This window comes from Onychostruthus taczanowskii, unplaced genomic scaffold (genome assembly GCF_017590055.1).
Source record: "Onychostruthus taczanowskii isolate IOZ18803 unplaced genomic scaffold, ASM1759005v1 scaffold105, whole genome shotgun sequence".
Classification (NCBI taxonomy): Eukaryota; Metazoa; Chordata; class Aves; order Passeriformes; family Passeridae; genus Onychostruthus; species Onychostruthus taczanowskii.
In genome coordinates, this window is record NW_024497078.1 from 763890 (window position 1) to 788312 (window position 24423).

Here is a 24423-nt window from a genome sequence, read left to right on the forward strand (position 1 = left end):
TGCTGGGGTATTTGAGGTACATGCAGTCAACAGCAGGGAATTTTTTAGCATTTGCTTTTTGCATCAGAGACACCTTGGTATGACAAAATGGTTTAAAAGTAGAAAACTTGATTTTATAGTATCAAGACCAGGCAATCCAAGTTGGAAAAGAAAAGATGAATGCAAGTTTGAGTTTTATATACAAGATATTCTCTTCCAGTTAACCAAATGGCAGAGTATGTCACCATGTGATTAATAGCTAAATATAATATACTGCTGCATAAACAGCCGCTGTAAATATAGCTATCTTCACAGCAGGGGAAGCCTGAGCACATATAACAGCAGGCTAGCTGACAGCCAGAGAGATTACAGTATTTCATTTGCAGGCACAAGTCTGAGTCAGAGTGGCTGTGGTCAGCAAGAAACTGTTTCTAATATGTTTGGCTGGACCTTGAAGTTAATCTGTTGACTGCTGCCAGATTTACTGGGCAGGCTTTAGTGGTCCATTGATTTTAATAGACTCTTAATCAACATGGCAAATTAACTCGTAAGGCCACCAGGAACAGAGAAACAGGAGAGTATAGGCTGCAGTGGTTTGATGTAGGCAGCGGGGATTGGAGAGAGGTATCTCTGTTATATGTACAATATTACTTTTTTCTTTCCATAACCTCTGAGCATACAGCAAGCATAAAACCAAAATATCATACAGTTGCCTGCAGTGGCAATGTTCAGGCCCCCTGCCCACATCAGAAATAAAACTTTCCTAATGGATTTAGGTTGGCCAGAAAATGACACACTAAAAAATGGAGTTACATGTTAAAAAATGGAGTTACATACCACTGTCTTAAAAATATAGAAATAGATCACAGAAGAAAGCAAGTTCAAGCTTGTCTGCTCAGACTGCTCTGTTTTTCATCTGCACAGGAGGAATACAGCTGGCCAACTCCTCCAAAGTTAAGCACATGGTTTACACCAGTCTCCAGGCTTTGTTCTGAGCTAATTCCTTCCTCAGAGGAAATCATACTGCCTATCTGCAACAACCCACCTCCAGGTAAATGTATTTTTTTTTTCCTGAGGGCTGGTTAGGTAAGATCCCCAGATGCTTGAGCCCCTTTGGCTTTTGAATAGAATCACAGAGTCTTTTAGATTGGAAATGACCTCTGAGATCCCTTAAGTCCAGCCTTTACCCCACCACTGCCAAGTTCACCACTAAACCATCTCTCCAAATGCCACATCTACATGTATTTTAAACACCTCTGAAGAGGAATTAGAAAACTTGGGCATGTGGACCTAGTGCATTCTATCTTCACAGTAAACTCTGACAGCAAGGAAATAAAGGTAAACCCAGGCATGTGGCTAATTTCAACTCCTCATCACGTTCACAACTGTGTCAGTGTAACAGATGCTATTCCTGTAGAAGAAGATCAACTCTGTAGTGCCAGAACATTGTCCAGAGGGGCAATATAGTGTAATTGCAAATGACAAATATTTGCAGCATTGTAAAAGCCACATGCACTGTGTTTCTTATATGCATATTGGTTTTCATGTTCCAGAAAGATAAATTTAGCCTGGCACATGTCCAGGTTATAATACACCTAGGAGAAGTGAGGAATGTAGAAATGATCAGATAAGAGATGTCTGGAAAAATTTGGCTTGTTGAAAACAGGGAAGTAGAGACTGAGAAGAGAAACAGTTTAGATTTATATGTAACATCAGGGGGTAGTTGTCTACCAAGAAAGAAGCTGCAGGGCAGTTCTAGCAGAAGAATAAATGAGTACAGCCATGAATAGATTTCAGAAAAAAATGGAACTGTTTGCACTAATAAGAATTATGTCCTAGCAACAGTTTTTCAACAGGAACAATGTGAGCAAAAACCAAAGCTACTTTTAAGATGCAATTCAGTATTTTAAGAAAAGTATATAATAAAAATAGAATGTGTTGGTGTGTGACATCAAGGGATGGAGCCTGATAAATCTGAAAGTTCCTTCCCGTCCTTCATTTCCTGTAGCCAGCATGCTGTGATGCTGGTTTGACAGTGCAAAAGGTTGCAGGTGTTTTTCATAACCCTTCTTAGACAGAGCCAGGTTACATGATGCAAAGAACAGAGACAATGAATCCTTCAGGTGCAAGATGTCCTTGGGAAAGCTGAAGAAACTGCAAAGTTATTTTTTTCAGTTAAAGACAGGTCTCCCAAGTATCCATGTTTTTTGAAAGTTGATACATGATGAGAATAAATCCAGTAGTTATAAATTGCAGTGAATAGTGTTCAGCTGGAGATAGAAGCAAAGACAGTCATTTTGGGAAGCTGCTGAACAAAACACAATACGCACTTAGACCAAGGAAATCTTGTTTTTTAAGATGCCGATGGACAAAACTAAAAAGTTAGTTTTGAACATGTGGGGTCATAAAACTTCTCCGTATCTTTAGTGCAGTTTGCAAAACCCCTGGCTTCACAACATTTGAATGCTTATGGGAACAAGCTGTACGCTAGATCCTAGATCCTGTGGATTGCCACTGTTGGATGGGTAGAAAGAGGATGCAAAAATGCTCCATTAAAGTTTTTTGGCCCTTCATTTTTTAAAGGTGACCCGGACTCAAAAACCTGTATAAAGCTTGAGAAGATTTTGAAAACGGGGAAAATGTTCTCAAAACTATGAGAAATCCTGTTTTCTCTAAAAGGCTTTACTCTTTCCTGCACAATACTCTTTTTCCATAGGAATTCCAAAGAAGTCTGCAAGTGCAGAACCATTGAATGAAATGAATGAATGAGTAGTCAGGATAAAATGTTGAGAGTGAGTGGTAGCTCCTCAGATAGACAGACAGATGTATTCAGGTCAGTGTTTCCCATAGCAAGGGCGTAGCAGGTTCCCAAGCCACCTGCTGTCACCTGGGAGCTGGGTTGGAAGCAACACCTCTGACAGCAGCTCTGATAAACAGCCCTTGGAGCTTTTACAGCTGAACCAAACTCTGACACTTTTGAAATTCTCAGTTTACAAAACAAACTTGTGTAAGTGTTTAATTCGTCAAAAACCACAGTGGGTCATGGCAGCTGCTTTACTATCCTAAGGGACCCTGGAGCAGACCTTTCAGCAGCTCTGCATCCCAGCACTCATGATCCAGAAGTCCGTCTTCCGTGGCATCTAAGTGGAAGTGACAGTCTGTCATGACTTAGAGGACAGCCAGTCACCCTTCCAGTCACAGAGGAAATTAAGAACATCAGGGCTTCAGAAATACAAAAGCCCTTGAGATTCAGGGTGTTATTTATAAGAGTCCAGTGAATGAGAGGCCCAGAGACTTCAGCTGGGAATTGGGATGAGACAAGAACTCTGCTCCTCCAGGAATAGCAGCTGCTAACCCTAGAGAGGCCCAAGGGCTGGGCTCAGCACAGGGATGAGCACCTTCTAAGCTGGGGTTAGAGTGGCCAGCTGGTACAGCCATGGGGAATCCCTATGCCTTGTGCAGACCAGGTGTAAGCCATTTGGTTGGATCCTGCACTTAATACTTTGCCTAATTCCTTCCTGGTGTTCCAGTCCCTTTGTACTGCGGGGCCAGTCTGGGCTAATGAGGCAGCCTGGGGGCCTTACAAGAGAGTCTCAGGATTATAAAAGTCAGTGACAAAGAGGATTTTCACGGAGGCACAGTTTCAGCACATACCAGATTTCAGGGTACTCCTCTGCAGAGAGCAGAGTGTAAACATGTGTTTGTACATATGTAGACTCTGCTGTCTGAAGGATGCATCCAGAAGCCCTGTGTTTGCTGTCCTGGCTGTGTCATGAGGGTCAGGAGGAGTTGGGTTCTTTCTCTGACCAGCAAGGGGACAGACAGAATGGACAGACAGATCCTGGTATTGCCATGGCTGTACTCATTTCAATCCCAACGACACTGGAAACTGCCCATAACTTCCTAATAAAAACTACTATGTGGGTAAAATAAATATCTTTTATTAGACAGATCAATATAGTTTTTGCAAGCCTGAGTAGCTCATTTAATAAAAATATGCAACCTCTAGCCTCAAGTACTATGATACTTTCAATGGGCCTTATAAACATTTAATGCAGTATACAAATTGAATCTGTGGGGCCTTTAACCTTGGACAGTCTGGAGTATGGACTTACCCACAGCTATTTCTTCACTCTAGAGTGATCTTAGAAAATTGAATAAAGCTTCAAAAATGTTTATTTGGTCTTCACAAGTAGCAAAGTATATAGAGGATATTATAAGAGCATAAATAATGAAACCTGTGACCAGGTGAAAAGGATGACAGACAAAAATAACAGACAGTGTATTGTAGAGCATCAGTGAAATGATATATGAGTTGGATGTGATGGGTCTATCCCTAATAGGACAAATAACAGTGGTTCAAATATCACCAGTAACTGCACTCCCTAGAATCATAACATAATCTTAGGAAGGTTCAATTTTCAACACAAGATATATCCTGCAGCAAGCCCTGCATTTATCCAGGTTCTATTCCCCACTGATAAGAAACTCAGATAATTTTTTCTATAAAGTGCAAGATCTCTTAAGAAACATGAGACAGACATAGCTGAAGCTTTGATTCTTGTCTGCAATTCCACATTACATTTATCACAAAGAACAGCTCTGATCAGTTACTGCATTCATTTGGGGTCTCTAGATTTTGAGTCCTGGAAGAGACTAGATTTTCCACTTTGTTTACTAATCTTTGGTATCATCATTTTTGATGACTGTCACTGTTCCACAGTAGTTTGTTTTCCTTTTGCAGCTTTTGTACATGAGGAAGAAAAAATATTTTGTAAATACTAGTAAACTTCAAAGTGATAATTGGCAGAAGGGAAAGAGCAATGGCTTTTAAGTATTTTTTTAAAGGTTTGAATTTCCAGTTGGTAGCATCACTTCAAACTAATGAGACAAACTAAGAGGTGGAAAACATGCAAATGCACTAGAACAAAGGTTGACACTATTGACAATTAACTAACGATTATTAATTCCCCTGATACTCATTGTAATAATGATAATTATGATTTACTTATTTTGTTTCATTGTGAAGGCTGTTAACATTTGATTTCCTGGGCTCTTACTTGAAATTTCCATTAATTACTATCCACCTTTTCTCTAGTTCTTCTATTGAAATGAAAAAAAAATTAACAGTCTCTATATTCTGCTGCAGAACTCCTTTTCAATTGACTTTCAAACTAATTGGAACTGAAGTATTTTTGCCTGTCATCACACCTCTGAAAATTTGAGTTTTGTTGAAAGAAAATTATTCTTCCTTTTTCTACCTTGACTTGCAGACATGCTTTTTCCCTTTGCTGACTCCAGGAACTGACTTATTTTCCAGCCCAGATCCTTACCTTTGTGCATGGCTCCACTCAGTCTCATCTTCTCTTGAGTCCAACATCTCAGCTACCGACTCATTTCCTGGGCATTTCTGCTGAGGGTCATTTGCTGCCACTTCATCCACGCCCCTCTGCTCGATCCCCCAGCTCCTTGCACAAGTAACCTTCTTCATTAAGTGCTCCTAATAAAGTCAATGAACACCACTCAGCTGGAGATCTAGACCATCGTCACGAATTATGGGCAATCTCCATAATGCAGATGTAGGAAGAATAAGCTTGACATTATTAATTTGATACAATAGATAAAACAGTTTTCTTTCTAAAATCTAGCAGTGGCTACCTCTTATGAAGCTCATACCCATCCCATCCTCTACACTTATTCTGGACAATGAATGCCATGTATGAATTTCCAGATTTTTTATGTTACCAGAAAAGTCCCCTCAGAGTCCTCATGTTGCTAATACTGATAGAGCCTGGGAGAGCTTCAGTGATCCCTGTCACAGTGACTCCAGACTTTCGAAGTCTGTTGAGTCCATTTTAGGGAATTTTAAAACTGTAATTTAAAACAAAAATCTACATCTTCCAGAAGCTGAAAGAAATATATGATTCATAATCATATCTCACTAGATCTGTGATTTTTGCTTCCTCCTCCTCCAGCAAGTGCTGAATTAAGTTGTCTCAGTCTTCTTGTTGTTGCCTGGCTGGTACAAAGGTTTCACTGCAGCTCAGCTCCCCATGAACCTTGGCAATTACAATGAAGCACCCAGTGCCACCCTGACCACTGGGAGACAAAGGCAAATTATTCTGTGAAGTTCCTTTTGGAAAAGCTGACTTGACCTGGTTGCTTCCCACCAATACAAGCTGTGGCTGGCAAGCCTGTGCGCAGAGGTGAGGTAGCAGAGCAGTGGCTGAGATGTAAACTACTTTGGGGCTGCCAAGTTCGTGAGACATAAGTCTTCAAGCTTGCAGAGCAGAAGACAACAGAGCTGTGGGCCAAGTACCACATTCCCTTTTGGCCCCACCACTGGACAGTCAAGTCAAGTCAGCCTGGGAGGTGCCAGAGGGCTCTCTGGGACCAACGTGCCAGCAAAGCTCCTTTGCAGAGCTCCTATGCATTGATTTTAGTCACTTAGTCAGATTTTCCTTGTTCTTTACTGCCAGAACTGTCCATGTTTTCAGTGTCCTTCCACAGGAAGGCCCAAGGACTAAACCTGTGATAATGCAAGCACATAAATATATTTGCATACCACATGGTGACTTTAGCAGAAAACAAGTTTTTCCAGGCCTTGTGTAGATGAAAAGAGCAATTATTGATGCAACAGTACTGTGGCAGAGTTTGCAGATGTTTTGCATCCAACTGCTACTTCACCATTGGAAACAAATCCACAAACCACAATTTGTACCTACTTGCAATCAGAGTTCCTTTCATCTGTTTGTACCTAAAGCAAAAAATGAAGAATTGAAAAAAAAAAAAAAAGCTTTATGCCAGTATCATATCTCTGAGGCTTCAGGTTTCCCTCTTCACCATGTCCCTAAAGTGCTTGGGGATGTAGGAGCATTCTGCAAATACTGGGAAATTCTGAGGGGCATTGCCTTACCCTGCCTAACAGCAGACACACAGTATGTAGCAGAGAGTGGGAAGACTATGAAACACATTCCTGGATGTCCATTTGGCTGCTCTAGCTGCTCAAACCACGTTACCAAAATGTAGGTGCAGAGCTGGGCTGCTGGTAAGGGACTCAGGAGCTGGAATAGCTGAGAATAAGGTGGAGCCCAACAAAATTGTAATGAGTATCATGGGAATGCAGGTCTAATACAAACAAGGACATTTCCTCCTTCAGTGCCTTCTAGATTTTCCATGACATGGGTCCAGGAAATTTGTACTTGTAGAGGATACTCATCAGGACTGACAGTAAATTTTAACCCCCTAAAAAGGGTGATTTAATCAGAACAAACATTGCCTTTTTTGAGGAAAAACATAATCTTCCAGCCCACTGAGACAGCCAAGGTGCTGACTTTGCCTTCAAAGCTCAGGAAAACAACAAGTATGTCAGATGCCTGTACTTCAGAGCCCCTGGCTCACTACGCAGAGGAGCACTTGGATGCTGAGTTGTTGCTGAAGGAGTTGGTGCTGGGAGGCAACTTGAACTTTTGCAAAATAATGAAAAGAGGCTGAGAGATATTCCTGTTAGATATGGGGATAATAAGTGTCCCATGGCATGCCCAGAAGAAAATGAAAGTATAGGTCAGGTGGATCATTGTTAGAGAGGACTCATGGCAAGGAAGATGTTCTCAGGTTTGTTAGAAGGAGAGAAATGACAATTATTCATCAAACATTAAGAACTTCGGGGAACAGGAGAGGAACAGCTATGTTGTGTTATCTGGAGAAATTCAGAAAAGAAGTGGAAAAATTGAGGTGAAATATTAATATAAGATGGATCTGCATAAAGGGCTTTCCCTTGTGGGAATGGGAATGAAGAATTTGCTAATACCTTCTAGTGCAGTTCATCTGTTTTTCTGGTTATTCTCCCTGAAAATAAAAATCTACCAGATGGATATGATTAACCAAATCCCTTGAGGAGAAAGGTTTTAATTTCCTTCCTTAGCTTCTCTTCACCTTTATCAACCCTAAGGAGGGGATGGGACCAAAAAGAAATTCACAGAAACATTCATCAACAGCCCAGGGGAAGTCAAATCCCTGTGCAGAGGTTTCACTGGCAGAAGGACCAATATATGCTACACACCAATGGCAGCCCATTGTTTGGACTTCCTGCATGTTAATTCTCCTGCCTGATATTTTATGTGGGAAATATGGCAATAGGAGAGTAGCATCCTCGTGGTGCAATATGATATCAACGTGCCATAAATAGCAGCAAGACAATGTCTGAAAGCAATTAAGGTCTACTGTTTATGACCCAGTCAGTGCATTTAAGATGACTTGAAATAGTCTATTTTGGCTCCCACAGATATGAATAAGGGTTTGTCTATTTAAATTCCCAGGAAAGCTCATATGAATTTAGTTCTGAATGGAGTAGCATAACCCCCTGCATGCAGGATTATAGCTGCCTTTGATGATACAATTTAGTTCATTCCCAAAGGAGCAGTGGATCAAAAACTCTCATTAAGGACAGGTTGTCTGTTTAAGATTAACACGGATCTTCATTTCACGTTCCTGTGGAGCTGTGGTACCCAGGGGTGACTGGGCAGCAGGCATCATGTCTCATCCCTTTGTGTTTGTTTCTTGTGGTCTCTGGGTGAAAGGACAGATCTTGGGTTTGGATGACTTTGCTGGCATACAGAGCTTCTTCTCGGGCGGCTTGAGTTGCACAAAGCATCTGTTTTGGGGAAACTCAAATGTGTTCTCTGGTGGTCACACGTCCAGGGCTTACTTTGATATGGGCAAGAAAAATATGTCCCCCTAAATGAGGCATCTGGTAGCAGAAATGTGTCCCCTGGTTAGACATTTCGTGCTGAGCAGCTGCTGTGGGGCTGTTCTACCCCTGTACATGCTGAAAAGTCCCAAGCACAGGACAAATGTGGAAGGACAGATATCCCCATGAAATGTGATGATTTCTCATTTTTGAAGTTTCTCTTAGAAACATAACTGTTTAGCTGCCTGTACAACGGAGGCATTGATTTTTGTTAATTAATCCATACTGTACCAAATTTAGACATTATTAATTTATTTATTGTAAGTAGGTGTTTTATCTGCGGGAAATTATGACAGGCACTGAATCGATCTGACCTTCACCAGTGGGAATATGTTCCTGCAGCTGTTCACACTGGGAGGAGCTCCAGGAATGTCATTGATTTTACTCTGAAACAACACCCCCTTGCTCTCTTAGATCAAACACCTGCCCCACTAATGTAGAATCGTTCATGTCTCAGCTGCTTCATTAATCACACTAATGGTTGGGTATTTTGCATTTCTAATCAAACCCTTACCTGCCATATCAATACCCAATTGATTGATTACGTTTACAGACCTAGTGAATGCTTTGCAAGAATACTGATAAACTTTTCACTTAAAAAGCAAGACTACATAATCTGGATTTAAAGAAAAGATAAAAATCCAGATTCTTGGTATTAGAAATAAACAGAACACCAACCACTTAATTTCACAGAGTTATCTCTGTGCTGACTCTCATAATTTCTGTTTGACTTAGGCAAACTTCAAAAAGGCATTTGGACACATGGGAAGATGCAGAACAAACCATTTTCTTCTGTATTTTGCTTCAATAGTTTATAACCTCCTGAAAACATATTTGCACCTAATTTCTCATGTAAATTTGTCTAGCCTTGCTTTGAATCACTATTTCTTGTTACGCCATTGTCCATAATTAAAAAGTGAATTAAAGCACACTTCTATTCCCAGTTAATATTCCTTTTGAGGTCACCTGAAACTTTTCTTTCCTGAGCTAAAGTGATGGTGCTCTTTACATCTCTCGTGGCATTGTATTTCCTCTAGTCTCCACAATTTTTAGGGTATTTTAGCACTCTCAGCAGCATTTCATTGTTCTTTTAATATAAGTATGCCAGAACATAACATTATCCTAGACCTATTCTAGCCAATTTTGTACATAAAGGTGAAAGCCATCTTTCCACCCTTAATCAACACTTCCCTCTCTACAATGTCAAGAATGTTTTTAACCCTTTCTACTACAAAATGCTGAGCAGTTTATGCATTCTGACTTCCCCAAATGCTTTCTAGAATTACTTTCCAGAACCTTCAATCTCCATCTGGTTGCCAAAAACCAATTCTCTTTTGGCCAAAGCAAATACTGCAGTCTGTACTCAGACACACAAGACACAAATGCTGCCTGCATGCATATTAGGTCTTCTAGGTAAGTATAAATTTAGCCATGTCAGTTCACAGCCATCACAGGAATGGACAGATATGAGCATTGCAATCACTTTCTTGTTCATATGGACTCTTCTTGATTTCAAAAAAGCCTAAAAAATTGTAGGGACTCTACCATCTAGAAACCTGACTCTGTTGCAAGGTCTTCTTTATTTATGCAGAAAATACAGCTGGATACATTCAGACTGGTGTCTGAAGAAGAAAAAGAAGTCACTGATGCATAAAAAAAAGCTCTCATGTGAAATACTCTGCAACTTTCCCCATCCTTGGCATGGAGAGCACCCAAGTCCCTGTGTTACTGGCTAGCCAGTGGGAGGCCACCCTCCAGTCCTTCAGATAATCTTCTGTGCTTTGTAAAGGAATGAGGGATTTGCTAATCCAATATCTAATGTTTTAGCTGAGGATTTGGCACTTCCTTGTTACAGGGAGAGAGCTGAGGTCTAGTCCCTGCTCTGAGGGCAATACACACATATAGACTGGAAGGGATTTGTTACAGTGATAAACTGCTTCTTAGTTCAGGAACAGAAATCCTAACAAACGAAAGGTTTACCCCAAACTGATCCCTGGACTGTGCTTAGATTAATTCATGGCAACAAAGTTTCTGCTCTCTGCAGTATTCACTCAATTTAAATGAGTGACAATAAAAAAATTTTGAAATGTAGCTTTATCTAGGCTTGAATTATTTACCATAAATACTTTGCATTAAATTTTGATGAAGTCTTCATAAGGTCCCATTGATTTTGGCACATACATTTCATTGTCTCTCTACAGGACTATGTTAAGTAAGCTGTTATGAGTTACAGAACAATTTTTCTGGTAATAATTTGGTAACGCACTGTATCACTTTTCTCCACTGCAATCCTGCTTTTCCCAAATGCTTTATCTCCAGCAGCAGCCTCAAAGATTTTTTGTCTGTGCACTGGGTGGTAGTTAATTATGACCGCTAACGAGCCTGCTGAATTACACCAATCAAGAAATACATTTACTGGGGTTTTCCATGGATGCAGCTATATTGGTGTACTGAATATGTACCCTCAAAAAACCCCACAGCCTTCCTAACTGCTCTGTGCTAGTGATTAGACAAGATTAACATTTCATGGGAACTGTGTCAGCACGAATGTGAATGTGGTAAAATTGAGCACAGTGATAATACTTTGTGGTGAACAACTTTTCAATCAATGAGTCAAAATTATAGCATGTTATCTTCCCGCAGCTAAAATTGCAGAGGCTGCAGATAAAATGTTGACTTTATTTTCCATATTTGACTGGAGATTATGTATTTTCCTGTACTGACAGCTCAGAATTCTCATTAAAGATTAGTCCTATTCACATCACTTTCATAGCAAACACTGAGAAAAGTATTTAAAAGTGTGCTCCAAGTCAATTTTTGTATCTCCAGCCACAGGCAAAGGATGTAGCTTTCTATTTTGCCCATTACTACTGTTTTGGGGTGGTGATAGGGATGAGCAGTGTAGAGGAGTGGTCGTGATTATCAGGGGACAACACACCTGCCTGTGACTGGTTGTGAAAAGGATGGTAGAATCAGGTCCCCAGTCCTTCCCTCTATCAACCAGTCATGTCCATACCTCTTCCTTCAAGTCCTGGTCTAAATGCCACCATGTTCCTAAGCTTTCCTGACATCTTGTGATCCTCTCTTCAAGCAATAATGCTCTTTGTGCTGTGAAGCACAAGACACAAGATGGATGTGATTGCCTCATTCACAGGGAAGATGACGTGGGGTAGAGTGATGAGGCCTCTGCAATCCTTCCCTGTGTCCAGGGGATTCCTGCCAGACAGCAGGGGGAAAACATGGGCCACGGAAAACAAGGGTACTTCAGAATAATTACTTTTGTCAAAAGACAAAAGAAAAACTTTGTCAAGACCTCACAGGTGTGTGGTGTTGGCAAAGTTTGTTGGAGCCCTGGTACTGAGCAGTGTCTTGTTGCAAACCTCTATGGCATGGTGGGGATGTCCCCAACTTTTTTAAGGATCTGTTAAGTCCTCTCCTACATCACAGCAAAGGTTCAAAGGTTGCCATTTTGTTGCAAATAGACACTCCTTAAAATAAGGTAATGAGCTTCTATTAGTGACAGCTACATGCACAAACATTGGAATCAGATGCACAGAGCAACTAACAGCACGGTCTCTGTGCTCTCCTCAGCACAGCAAACAGAATCTGCCAACAGTGGCAAGAATTTCCACAGCTGATCTTTCCAATCTTATGGGTCCTTGAAGACTTATGGGGAGTGAGTGAGTGAGTGAGTGAGTGAGTGAGTGAGTGAGTGTTCTGGCTGCTGCTGTCAGGTAAGGGTGGCCAGACAAACTTTCTTATCAGAAAATTCCAGCTATACTTCATATTAAGATGCTCTTGTCTCCAGCTGGCAGCTCATGAGGGAGTCCCAACAGTATGTTTGACAAGGTTTAGAGTCTTAGACAGCTGGAGGCCCAGTGACACTGGAGGGAAACACATCAAAGACAAAGCAATTGTTGCAGAAAGGTGCACAGGAAGAGGCTGAAAACTCAGGAATACATGTGTTTAGTGTTGGGAACTCCCCATGTGTGGAGACACGAGGCTTGATTACATTTCAGAAGGCTGATTTATTATGTTATGATATATATTATATTAAAATACTACATAAAAACTATACTAAAAGAACAGAGAGAAAAGATCATCAGAAAGTTTGAAAGAACAAGAATAGAATGCATAACAAAATCTTGTGACTCTCAGAGTCCGATGCAGCTGCATCTGTGATTGGTCTTCAAGTGAAAACAATCCATATGGACCAATGGAAGATGCACCTGTTGCATTCCACAGCAGCAGATAGTTATTGTTTACATTCTTTTCCTGGGGCTCCCAGCTCCTCAGGAGGGAAAAATCCTAGTAAAGGATTTTTCATAAAATATCATAGCTACATTTAGTACTGATGGAGACACACCACAACACATGGTCCCCAATACCAGCTTGAGCAACAGAGCAGGATCCTTTTCTCAGGTTCAGCTCTGGAGCACTACACAGGTCTGTCCTGGGACTGTTCCTCTTCAATACCCTTACCAATGCTCTGCAGGAGGTGACAGAAGACTTGCTTGTTAGTTTTCAAGATGACATCAAGCTGGGGAGACAGTTGTTTTTCTGAGACCTTGTCTGGCTGGAGGAATAGGCTGACAGAGACCTCATGAAGTTTTACAAGGACAAATCAAAAATCCTACATCTGTGATGGTGGGAACCTGTGCAACAAGATGGATGGTTTGGGTGGGCAGCAAATGGAACATGGACCAGCAGTAAGTCCTGACAGCAGCAATAGCCCATGGCTGAATGAACAGGAACAGAGATAGAGATCAGGGGGAGTTTTCAGTTCCCTATTTCAGTTTCCCTACAATATCTAGACACTGCTGTTTTGTCCCCTCCCACTAGAAAGAGGACACCGATAAACTGGAGTGAGCTCAGGGCAGATGCTGTGGCTGGAGCATGCATCCTGTGAAGAAATGTTGGAGAACTCCCACAAGGGAAGTGGACTTGTTTAACTGGAAAAAGATGGCTTTAGGTGGCCTAGCAGCAGCCCAAAGTGCCTGTAGGAAAGTCACTGAGGATGCCTTCAAAGTGGGACTGGGCAGGAAGAAAGCCACAGAAGGCATAAAAGTTGAGATGTAAGAGTTTCAGCCTGGGCATAAGGAGACACTTTTGTCTATCAGGACAATTGGTCAGAGAACAGAGAGGTTTTGCAGCCTCTGGCTTTTGAGGCTTTCAAGACTGAACGTATGAACCACTCAACAGCCTGGTCTGAACTCAGAACCAACTCCATTGGTTCTTCTCCCCTCAAGAGAGCAGTGCTCACCTTGCCAAGAGAAGACATGGGGCAGGGGGCTGAGAACATTAACAGCCTCTTCAGTTACAAGTCCTGCATGTGAAGATCTTGCTATGAGAAAATGAGATGCTTGGTCATATGACATAGGGCAAAAATATGTGGTTTCTTCCATAAGAACCACCCTTTCTGGAGACATTTGATATCATTTGATACTATTTGTTTTGTCTCTGGTGGCAAGGCATCAGCTGAAGACATGATTTCTCTGACACATATCAGATAGGAGAAGCTCATCTAAATCAGATGTGGCTCAGCTTTTAAAGCTGATGTGGCTGAATGCAACCCACAGGAGTTCAGCAGTACATCCATCTTCCTTCTGCCTGCAAAAAGGCCTGATAGCCAGGGATCTTCCCCCTTGCTTTTGCTGGAAGCACCTTGTTCAAATTTTAGAGACTTGCCAGAGAGTACAGCTGAAAAATGCTTGATGCTCATTTTGTATGAATAGACATGACTTAAATAATATCAAGAGTAGCAGAGGCTGCTATTTCTGAAGTGAACACTGAGGATAGTTCGGGTTCCCTAAGGGAAGTGGTGGTGCTGGAGAATATAAGGATGGAGGTGTCACATGTCCCCAGCTCCCCTTTTGCAAGCAGTGATTGCTGCCACTCCCAGCTGCAGCCTCTGCTGCTGGAAAGGCTGGAAGCACCTACAAAATCTCAAGGCCCTTTCACAATGGAACCTTATGGGAAATACCCCCTGGTGCTCACCTCAGCCTGCTCCAGCTGACACCAAGGAAAGTGAGGCACTGCTCTGCAGCTCTGTGTGCAGGTGAGGGAAACTGCTGTCCTCAGCCTCCCTGCTGCCCTCAGGTATGTTTTTAACCAGGCAGCTTCAGGAAGCAGGTTCATGGCCACAATCTGGAGACTTGCTGTGCCTTCACTAATGTCACAAAGCTTTCAGATGCAGCTATAAAGCATAAATAAAACCCATAAATAAACAATCTTTGACAGAAATGAAGCATTTTCACTGATGTGTAGGGATCTAATTTTTGCTTCTTATCTGCCTTTGACCATTGGCTACAGTTCTGCTTTTCATCCCACCTGGGCAGGAATATGCACAAAAACTGAAAAATACCGTGCTTTCATTTTTGAATCTAGCCATAAATTCAGATAAAGCATACCTGCTGCAGGATGCAGTGCCCTATGTCGTGGCAGAGGATGGCTGTGAAAGAGTAAAGTGAAATATAACTTCTGATAATGCAATGCATTGGACTCAGGAGTTGACAGGACTGCTACTAGAAATAAATCAAGCTTTTGGCACATGACAAGAACATGGGTTCTTGTCTCTGAGGCTCAGGATGTTTCCTTCCTATTGGGTCAGACTCCATTTCTCTGTGATGCTTGTACTGCAATGTGCTGATTATAGTGGCCTTCTTCACATTTAGAGCTGATTTATTACAGCTCTAGATGGCACAAGGAAAGATAAATAATAATGATAGATTCATGGCCCTAGGGAGCATCCAGTGTAAGAAAAGCACACTAAAAGAGATGGCAAGGCACAAAAAATGTTAGAAGAAGAACAAGACATCCAGAGAGGAAGCTTCTTCCATCCAGCTTTATACTTGCTGTCTCTGCCCCTTGTTGCTGTCAGAATCAGGGACATCATCTCTGATGATGAGTTGGCAGAAGCCAAAGTGATGCAGCCCCAAGCCAGAGGTCTGAGTTCCTGCTCCCAGGGCACGTGGCAACATGCAGATGTGTCAGTGTTCCTGGCGGAGATGCAGGCAGAGTGTTGTCACAGATGGATGAGTGTCTGTTGCTGGTGTGACAGATGAGCAATGGATCTAATTATATAACTGGAAGAGAAGAGACATCTTGCACTCTTCTGTGATCTAGGGAAGTCATTGCAAAGCTGCTGTGTAGTACAAGGAGTGGTGTAACATTAGCTGCTCTACAGCACTGCAATACATCACACATGTACCCATTTCATGGCCACCCTAAAATATGTCACTGCCTTTGCTTGCCAGTCCATCACTTGAAAAAGGGACAGGAGGTGTAAAAAGCCTCAGTCACACAACTGCACTGAGAGTGTAAGTTTCACAACTCATGCAGGGAGCAGTGAACTGTAGCAAGGGCTTATATTCACTTTCCATTGACTGCTCAGCTGCTATCCATAAAAGAGTGTGGAAAAACAATTCCAGCTGACTGCATGTCCTAATGCATTTATGTTCTGCAATCATTCTGTTTTATCTTGGTTATAACCAGAACACGTAGAGCAATGAGAGAGGGAGAAGGGCAGCAGAAAGGAAGAGGTATAGCTATACAATAGTAACTTATATGATATATACTGAGGCACATGGAAAATTACATGATTGGTGACAGTCAACATTGTTTCATTTAGAGTAGGGTGCCTGACAAATTTGGTGGCCTTCTACAATGGGATTACAGCATTGGTGGATGAGGGAAGAGCAACAGATGTAATCTAGTGCTAGGTATTTGACAATGTCCTGCACAATATTCTTGTCTCTAATCTGCAGAGACATGGATTTGACAGAGGGACCAGTGGTGGATAGAAATTAAGTGGACACTGAAATAGCTGCAGTCAACAACCCAATGTCCAAGCAGTGAGCAGCATGAATGGCATTCCTCAGGGACTGGTGTTGTGACTGGTGCTGTTTAACAGCTTCGTCAGAGACACAGATAGTGGCATAGAGTGCACCCTCAGCAAGTTTGCCAGTGACACCAAGCTGTGTAGTCTGATTGACATGCTGGAGGGAGGGGATGCTGTCCAGAGAGACTTTGACAGACTTGAGAGGTGGCAATTCACAAAACACAATACACAGTGGAGTGATGGGCATTCAGAAGTATGCACTCTCCTGTTCTCACTGTGTATGAAAAAGCTGCTAATGAAATTGAATTATCCAATACAGTCAGCTAACTATGCTACCGTTGGGCTGCAGAGGTGTTTGAGGTTTTGCAAACCTACAGTTTTTTCTTTTATAAAAATGGCTATATGGAACTGGCAGAAATACAGATTATATTGTAATCCTCATAAAATGTGCTTTAAAGAAACTGTCTTAAGCTATTAAAAGAGAGAATTTTTACTGATGCCTTTTCTAGCTTAGCTAACAGACTTCTTGCAGCTTCAGTAGTGGATCTACATGGACATATGGCACTGCATTGTTAGTCAGTGCTTAATGGTCTTCTGACCTGAATGACTTTTATATTTCCACCTGAATTCCCCAAGCATAACCCTGCCATTTGGTTCTGGGTGTAAGCAGATCATATGAGAGAAATGTGAGGGAGCAGTTGAGCAAAGATACAGATGTGGCTTCACAGATCAAAAGCAGTCTTCATTATGGAAGGGTGCCTACGGTGCTGGGAATATGTCTGACCCACCTAGATGTGGTAGGCATTGCAGAATTTACACCAAATCAGTGTAGTCACCCATTATCACATTGCTGAGTTCAAGAAAGCAATAAACTCATAGCTGCAGACTTCTTGAGGCTCTTACTGCTGCTCTGTTGTTTGAACTGTCTGTACAGGTGTATTTTCATATATCAGATGTCTCAGCAGGGCAAAACAGAGGCATAAACCCAGCCTATTTGTGGAGTATATAAGATATCTGTCATGGGTCACAGTTTCTTTTTTCCCAGATCTCACACTACTTTCTTCCTCTTCATCTGCTGATAACAGTTTTTAGAAGGTTGAAGCCCTTAGACTGCTGGTGTGATCAGGAAGGAATCATGTCTCACTAGTGATTTCTATTGGAGTTGTTGATAATTACTACCTGCAGTATCTCCTCAAGTCTGCTGGCCTTTTGTGCCCTGCAGAATTTTTGAGAAAAAGGCTTGGTAAAAGTTTTGGAAACAGGACTCTAGGCAAAATTGAATGTAGAAATAGTCTTCTAAAATCTTCATCTATATTTTATGCATTGTGACAACTCTCAAGTTCTTAATCTTGGGCTAGTACAGTTCCTTATATTCTAGATACCCCACAAATGCATAAACCCCCCCAGATGTTCTTTCTTGATATATTTGCCACCTGGCACATAGATTTTGCTTCTTCCTTTTTGTATCACTTTAATAAAGAATTTTAAGGAATGAGTAAAGGATACACCTTTGAACTTGGTGCACAGACTGGAATAATGCTCACGTAATCAGTACAAATCTGGTAGTACTTACATACCTCAGTAGACAACTGCCTTGGTTTAAAGCTATAAATTTCTAGTAGACTTTCTCTGACTATACTTGCTACAAATCTTGACCTTGAAATGAATCTAACTTGTGCATGATGGCTGGGTTTTAAAAAGAGCCTACGCATATTATTTTCCAAAATCCCATTACATTTTAATAACATTTCTACTTCTAACAGACTGTGGTCTCTTGAAAAGCTCAGTTTGAATTCCCAGTTTCCCACTAAGTCAGTGCTATCACTAAATCAACTCCGTGGTGATTCTGTCCAGAAAGTTGAGTGTTAATTTTAATTTTTTGTAAGCAATTCCTCTTCTGCACTTCAGTGGTTTAGGACTTTCCTCTCGTTTGACTTGTTTTTGTGCTTCATGTTTTTTTTTATCATCCTTGCTAAGGATATCTCTGAATATAGAGTGACACTCATACCTGACACCATGAACAGGTAAATTGATGAGTCACAGCAGCTCCAATTTCCCACCTGCATCAGCAATGGAGAAATATACAGCTGGGAATAACCATATACTTTATAGTCAGCTTTTCTATTTCCTATTACCCTGAGTTACAGATATTTTCTAAATTGCACATTTGCAAAAACAAACAAACAAAAAAGCTTCAAGTTTTAAATTATAAAGGGATAGTCAAGACTCACTGTCCATCAGCCATCACTAGAGCTGTTCCTCTACCTGGCCTCTTTCAATCAGTCTGAATCTTATTTCCCTTTGGTCACCATGCCTAGGACAGGATGGAGGAGGATGTTGCAAAATCTGATAAGGTTATTGTATCTCACAAGCACTTCAGGGAGTAATATTACCAAGGTAAACAATCTTACACCTCCTTTACAGTCCCCTGATATCTCTGCCAGGCTTCCAGGAAAGCTGTTTACAGATGTTTTGAGCCTATGTATAGTCAGCCTGTAATGTATTTCTCACAGGCTGTCCAGCACCACATAGCCAGACTTGTAGTGAAAGCCCAGTTTGGGAGTGGGGGGAGCTGGAGCAGCTGCTGTGCTTGTCACCAAGGCTTTTGGTGGCCTTATGCCAATAATTCACTGGTACTTTTCAGGATTTAAGGCCTGGGAGATAGAGGGTGGGATTAAGTGCCTCCTACTGCAGAAGGGGAATGAGGTTGGACTTCACAGCACATGGGACAGCAGATCTGTCAATCTCTTTGGAAGCAAATTGTACCTGTGAGAATTTCCCTAGTTATACAGTCATCATCAACCTCTTCCAGGGAATCCCTTTTCTCTCTAGAATTTAATTGTCTTTAGCAGTTATTCCTATCTAATTGTTAGAGAGCATTTGCATGCATTCCTGCTTTTAAATAATAGGATACAATATATGGGCGGCTGAGGTTATGTTGTGTTGCAGCATCTCTGGTGAATACACATACAGATATATGCTTGCTGAATAAATTCAGAAATATCTCAGAGGCATTGTCACAGTGGCAGACACTGGTTTCCTCAGAAACACTCTGCTGAGCACTTCTCACTGGAATGTTCAGCTTAGGATCCTCGGCTCAGGGCTCTGCTCAGCATTGTGTGGCCTCTCTCTGTGTTGACCATTGACATATTTCACCAACATTTCTTTTGCACCAAGTGCCTTGCAAGATGTGGGAAACAATTCAGAGCCCTTGTCCTCTGTTGGACTGTAAGGGACAACTTTGGAAGGATGTGCAACCTGGTCCCAGGGGCAATCCTTTGGCCATTAGCTTTCACAGGCTGTGCTGGGGCAGGACACTGCTACCCCTGCACACTTGAGGCCACCTCTGTAAGGGAAGCCTCACTGCCAGAGGAACATGGTTTGTGTCATTTCACAAGTAATGTGTTGCAGATTTTGAACCCACGGTGTCATGGAGTGGTCCCTGTGTCCAGAACCCTTTCTGGGCTCAAGGACTGCCCTGACTCCTGCTAAAGCCTGAGCACTGGCATGCCAATGGTGTCCTTCTGCTTTTGCTGTTTGAGCCCCCATGTCAGGGCATGAAGGTGCTTGTCCAGGCTGATGCTCTCCCAAGGGACTGACTGGTGAGGTGGCCTTCTGCACATGCAGGCAAATGGGGGGCTGGAGCCAGCCATGCTCCAATGGGCAGCTGTGCAGAAACCCTCCTCCTTCACCCACCCAATTCACCAAACTGCAGGCACTGGCTCAACTCCACGCTCCCTCCCATCACTGAAGAAATTATTACAACAGCTCTATGCTATCAAATTAAATTAGTATATTTCACATCCAGGACATCACACTTGGTGGTGGGGAGGTCAGTAAGTGACTCACTCACAAGGACTCATCCATTGTGTCCCACCTTCCCACCTCCCACCCTCTCCCTGAGGGACTGAGGGAAAGCTCATAGTGCCAGATTGGGAGGCTGGGGACAATCACCTCCAAGGGAGCCAACAACCATCTCATAATGACACAAGAATGGACCAGGCACACTTTCTTCCAGTTAAGGACATAAGTAGGGCCCTACACTTCCAGCCTACTACTTCCAAACATTTTGCTGTCTGACTGACTCTCACAGCTGAGAGCAGACTCAGGATGGCAAATTCTGATTGGAGCCATCTTCAGTGTCTACTAAAGAGAGTCAAAATGGTGAGGGGTGACCAGAGTCAGGTTTGTAGCAAGTAGAGCTAGAAATATCACTTCAGTGCAGAGTTGTCAGAAACCACAATAGTTTCTGTCTTGTTGTAAGCTGTGTGGTGTGTTCTCAGTGTACAATGAGCTGCATTGACTTGTCAGTGGTCTTCGTGCTCTCTCCCTTACTGAGATGTCTTCCTGCAGCAAGGGAAGACTCTCCAGGTACATGTTTTAAAGGGTTTTTTGCACTTCTGCACATGTATTCAGTCCTGCAGTGGGGATAGTGAAAAAATGAATACAAAATTAACATGATTGTATGTTAAGTGAAAAAAAAAAAAACACAGCAAGATGTAAAATCCAGTTTTACACACAGATTTAACTGGGATCCTATGAAGTTAAAGAAGTTGAAAGACTAACCCAGAACTAGAAAGTAAAATCTACCATATTTTATTTGATTTTTCTTCTTGACTGGATAGCTTCTGAAAATCAATTCTTTAAAAAAATAAAAAATCTAACATGCTGCTACTTTTTGGATAATGATCTCTGCATTCACTGGGTTAATCATGCCAGAATTACTTGCAAATTATCCAAACATCCCTGAGACTGGGTAAAACTTGCTGAAAAATATGAATTATGTTTTTAAAAAGAAATTTAAGGGGAAAGAAGAGAAACAAGAATTTAAAGATAGGAAAAATATATGTTGGCTTCTAAAAAAATGTTGAAGTATAATATTTAGGAGAAATTGTGGGTGTTTTTTCCCCTGCAGATAATATCTCTGAGGCAGGAGCTGTTGATCAGCTCCTGCAAGCTTTCATGGCTGTGGTGATAAGAGAATGGTGTAACAGCCAGGCTCTTTTGAGTCTCATCTGTAACACTGTCATCATCTCTAGCTCTCTTCTTTCCTCTTTGTGGTTTTCCTGCCACCTTGCTTTAAAACACAAGCTCTAAATTGGTCAGGCATTGTGCCCAAAGAAAAATGTTTTACTTTTTTAGCTTTTATTTCAAGCAGCTGTGTTCTTTTAAAGTTCATCCTTTTTACCATCAGCTGTGGCTGCAGACAGCCAGCTGATTATCAACAATTTCCTACAGCACTGATTCATCTCTCGGTGTCTTTTCATTTTTCCATCAAAAAGTATTTGTAAGTAAAAAATGTTGACCAGTTTTATTGTGCTCTCTGAAACAGTAAAAAAACAGTGGTTATGAAGCCTTATAATGAGCTGTCATGTCTTCCTTTCTTCAGCTTTTCACCATAGCTGAGCTCACTGATCAGGATGCAGGATTTGTGCTGTTAGATGAATATAGAAAAAAAATAATAATTCCTGATGCCACAAGCAATTACAGTGGGACAAAGAGTGAAAGAAAGAGTGAGGAAAAATATTTAGGGTATTAAATGTAGCTGTCTTTGGAAGAAGCCCCTCAAAATACTTACTGCAAGAGAGCTGTGATGCTATTTCACTGGCAGTGGCATTTCAGATCAAATCAAGTCAGGAGTACTATTTAAACCTGACTCAGTAGTTCCCCTTCACTCTGTTTGGGTCACCTTACAGAAAAGCTTTCAAGTGTACAAACAAGCTTCCTTCTGGATGAAACAGAACCAGGAGATATTTCTCATGAATTCACCAATGTCTCTGGTGGGTGTGCATCCTTGAGGCCAGACTAGACCTAGTCTGAGGGAAACAGCCTTGAAATGGGAGAAACACAGGTTCCCACAGCTCAGCATCAATGCTTCTGCACAGACCCATTCCAAGGCATTGCAGACACAGCCTATGACTAAAGGAGGGTGGCAGAGTATTCCCTGAAATCAGCCAATACTGTTATGTTCAAAAATCAGATGTTCAAATCAAATGTTCAGCTCACCTACAGTGAGCTATTCTATTCTATTCTATTCTATTCTATTCTATTCTATTCTATTCTATTCTATTCTATTCTGCAGTGGCCCATCACCATCCCTGCAAAATCTTACTGTCTTCCAGGAGCACATTAGTCAATATGAGTAAAGTTTGTCAACATTTACACAGGGGATGATCAAGAGCTCATTGTTCCCCAGCTCTGCAGAATTGAAAAGGAAGCTGCAATAATGAAATTCTCTTATTGATTCAACAGATCAAAATGTATTTGCATCAGTAGCTCAGGATAATTGGAGCACATTATAACAAAACAAGTGATTGGTAGTGTAACACTGTTCAGAATATAAATATAAAATCCTTTAATGCATTTAATATTTCCGTTAATCACTAGCTTGGCACCATCTTCAATTTTGCTGAACAGCCTTCAATCTGGGAAGCCTGAAGCTCTTTAAATCTGTTTTTGTATTTACAGACCCTTTTAGACTGCCTGACAATGTGAACTTTTAACTTTGAATCAGACTGAGAATCAGTGTGAGCTAATGCTCACATTGGTATTCTTCTTCCCTGTCCTCTGTTATGACACTGCTTGGTATTTGTTTCCTTAGCAGAGCAACAGAAGGACTTGACAAATGTAGAACTGCAGCCTTTTCCCTCCACAATGTACTAGTATGGCCTCATTTCCAGACTTAGCTTGTCTGCATCATGAAGATTTCTAGTGCAGGGAGCCCCACACTTCTCCAGGCAGAAAACACAGAAGACAAGGTGGAAAAAGCTGCTTCTTTGTCCCAAATCTCCCAGATCTCAGTTGCTATTAACTACTAAAAGGAAACCATATATTTTCTTTTTACATTACCTGATCTCCAAGAAGACATACTTTTAAGACACAGGACAAAAATAAAATGTGGCAATAAGATAGTTTGATAATTTGTAGTTAGGCACACTTGTACCATTGGAAGAACAGATGTTGACAGCAGGTCAGATGGACACATGTGGCATATAAAATGTGGTGTGCAACCAACAGACACCAGCAAGGTTAATAGGATTGAAAATGCAAATATGCAGCCCTTCAAGGACCAGCATAGTTCTCCCGAGTGTTACAAGTGCTTAAGTCTTGCTGAAGGTAATTAGAGTTGAAGGTCTTCTGAATTTTTCAGAAGACCTAAAACATTTATCTTTGGACTAGATTATTTTTTGCTAAAGGAAACTGTTCCTCTTTTCTGTTCTTGGTAACTTCTCTGATTTTGTCACAGATTTCCTCCCTTCTCACCTTAATCTCTTGAAGACAGGTTTGCACATTTTGCCAAATCAATGAGCAAGATCAGAAGAATGACAGATCAGACCATATGTCAAAAATCTGTCCGATAGTCACTACTATAAATATACACCTATAGCTTTTTGGATGATGCTTCATAATCTTTCCTTCAAGGCTGCAATTTAGTTTTTGACAGGAGCCATCACATATAACATCTTAAAATCCCACTCATGTATTCACAGATACAATGAGATTCCAAATTATATCAGTCCATTGAATTAATAACTAACATAAGTGCCTGTTGACATTGTTGGAATGTGTTGTAAATTCCTTCAATATTGGAAACATCATGCATAAACACAATTCTAACCCTAGGAAAGTGCTGAAAATTCTGTGAAAGCAAATTGATTTTGTCTCTTCTCTGGAATGGGTCCCTAGTGCACCCATTAGAACAGAAGTAAGCCTTGCCAAATAAGCACTAAATGCCTCAAAGAGCCATCCGTGATGTCCAGTCCAGCTTCCTCTGGTACTTGTTGGCACAGAAATTATGGTCAAACTAGGCAATTTAACTCAGATTATGCACAGCATGGAATAAGATCCTATATTT